Source organism: Ursus arctos, unplaced genomic scaffold, assembly GCF_023065955.2.
Source record: "Ursus arctos isolate Adak ecotype North America unplaced genomic scaffold, UrsArc2.0 scaffold_11, whole genome shotgun sequence".
NCBI lineage: Eukaryota > Metazoa > Chordata > Mammalia > Carnivora > Ursidae > Ursus > Ursus arctos.
This window is the reverse complement of record NW_026622775.1, coordinates 31,023,876-31,026,837: the sequence shown is the minus strand read 5'-3', so window position 1 is coordinate 31,026,837 and position 2,962 is coordinate 31,023,876.

Here is a 2,962-nt window from a genome sequence, read left to right as displayed (position 1 = left end):
CAAAACAAAGTATGTTATATTTATGCAATAGAAAATTACAACCAAGAGGATTTAGTCATTTCAAAAACAATTGTCAGGGGCGTCGGCGTGGCTCAGTTGTTAAGCAAATGCCTTTGGCTCAGGGAGTGATCCTGGCCTTCTGGGATCGAGCCCCATGTCAGGCTCCTCCGCTGGGAGCCTGCTTCTTCCTCTCCCACTCCACCTGCTTGTGTTCCCTCTCTCGCTGGCTGTCTCTCTCTCTGTCAAATGAATAAATAAAATCTTAAAAAAAAAATGTCAGCAGTAGGTTATCTAGTAGAAGTCTGTTGTTCAGGCTTGCCCACAACCCTCACACCTTATTTTGATAACAGCTCTATGATTTTCCTTTGGGGACTATCCCACACCCACTGACCCCTCACTTCTGTCACCACCTCTCCAGGGCAAGCATGTGACTCAGATCTAGCCCATCAGTGGATATGGACTCAGACCACAGTGATAGATAATGGCCATGACAGCATTAAATAATCATCAATCACTTTAATTTTGAGAAAAATGTGACAATATGTGGGGAAAGAAGGAAAAGTTGCCATTAAGATTTGGGGCCATAATAGTCACCTAAATAAAAAGACCAAATTCCAACTCTGCTATTAATTACTTATGTGAACTGAGTCAAACCCCTTCCTTTTTCTTTCTTTTCTTTTCCTTTCTTTTCTTTCTTTCTTTCTTTCTTTCTTTCTTTCTTTCTTTCTTTCTTTCTTTCTTTCTTTCTTTTTCTTCCTTCCTTCCTTCCTTCCTTCCTTTCTTTCTTTCTTTCTTTCTTTCTTTCTTTCTTTCTTTCTCTTTCTTGACTTCTTTCTTTCTCTCTTTTTTAAGCCTCTTCCTTTTTCTGAGCTTCAGTTTCCTGGTACATAATATGAGGAGCTGAATGTAACTGTAATCAGGGTCTCTTTTCCTTCCTAAATCTCTAAACCTTTCTTAAATTTGAAATTCAGCAGTCAACTACGCACCTCCTTGTTGGGCATTTTCAGAGGTGCATGTGCTATGCCCGGGGTTATGACAACGATCTTTTCACAGTCTTGGCTTTCAGGGAACTTGCAAGGATGATTTTGAAGCAGGCGGAGTGTCTCCCTTCCCTTCCCCATGGTCTAAGCTCTTGACCTTATCTCTCCCAACCATTAAAACGTGCCCTCTTTAATGACAGTTAGTGAGGAAATGAATTGGTGCGGTACCTTGCTTCATTTTCCCCCCCAAAGACTTGCTGTCTTCTGTCTTTTCTTCATTCCAGGAACACAGCATTTGACAAAGGTCATCTGACCACAGTTCTCCAACATGGAAGGAAATAATGTTTTATTCATTTTTGATTTCCAGAGCATCTCAGAATTCAAAAGGTGGACTGATTCACTGAATAGACGCAGGGCAGTACTGTTACAGACCCGAGCTGTTTTGAAGGATCTTTCCCCTCAATGTGCACTTACATGTAAGGATGGTCATGGTCTTGGCTACGGATCTGTTCAGCCATTTAAAGCTCAAAGAACCAAACTGTGGCTTCTGTATCATCAATTAGCTCTATTACTTGCAGAGTAGACATTGTGGTGACTGGTAGATCTAGTTTTTCCAGCTGGATTAGCAACGCAGACCCACCGGGAAGGTCTCTTCAGATATCAAAGCTACTATAAAATCTTGGATCTTTGAAACAATATCACCCTTCTTTACTCCAACTGGTAATCCTTCTCCTTCTACCTCACTGGACACTAGAAATTCCACATGTCCTACCGTAGCTACTGCCCTTCCACGTTGGACAAGGAAAATATGGGCACTTTAAGAAAAAATGGTTCTTATTAACATGTTACCTTCAGCTAGAAGGCTAGGGAAGGAGTGGGTTTCTCCCAGGGAAGCATTAGTACTTTCTTTCTCTGCTGGGTGAATTTTCTCTGCTGAAACTAGACCTGGATTTTCTACTGACTTGCCCACTCTTGAGGCTGCTGGAGTTGAGAGGTGAGAGGGTATGGGCAGAAATAAGGTCCCCAAGACTCCACAGCATTTCCAAGGGTGGGGCAAATCCCTAAAAGGCAAAATTGGAGAGGGGTGAGGACAGAGAGGAAAATAGACCACTGAGAAGGTGATAAGCAGAAAAAGTAGAAACATTGTAGGAATGGGGGGGGGGGGTAAGAATTGCCAAAGACAAATCTACTACCCTCACAATTTTGTTTCAATTAGATCTGCCCACTAAGCAGCAAACCCATTGGTTGCTCCAAGGGGAGGGGATGGGTGTGGGGGCATCAAAACCCTAGTTGGGTTGATTCTTTCTGTGTGGGGGAAGGGAGAGTAAAAGATTTCAGTGAGACACAAAGACTGACATCATTTATCCCTACTTTATCTAGGCATCTGTTAAATGCTTTTCTTTTTTAAGTGGTTTGAGACAATCCTTGGGCTTAAAATCAGTGAGAATGAATTGAAAGCTAAAAATACCTATCTCACTGAGGAACCGGTTGGATTAATTAGGTTCTCTTTGCATTATTTCTAGTTCAGGTATATTTGATTGTCTTTTTTTTTTTTTTTTAACAAAGATACACTTTAGTAGGCGATTAGTTGGCAGTATGAGACCAGCAAGCTGCCATAAACTCCTTGTAGCTTTTCTGATTCTTTGCAATGCCTTCTGCTACAGGTAACACAACTCATTATAATAATGGAAACCCCGATTTCCTGGAAAGAATGTGCTCTACCTCTTATAAGAACTAGAAAATAGCTAAGGACTTCACATTTTTTCTTCTTTCCCCTTGGCATCCAATCTTGTTTTCAGAGCAAGTTTTTGTAAATTTGTTCTGTTTTTTTATTATTTTTACATTTTAATCTTCATGAAGGCAAAGATTTTTATACTGTTTGTTCACTTGTTATCCCCAGGGCCTAGAGTATAGTAGGCATTCGATAGTTACGTGTTGAATTAATGCGTTTTGGTACCAATAGATAAAAAGTGCTAAGCTAA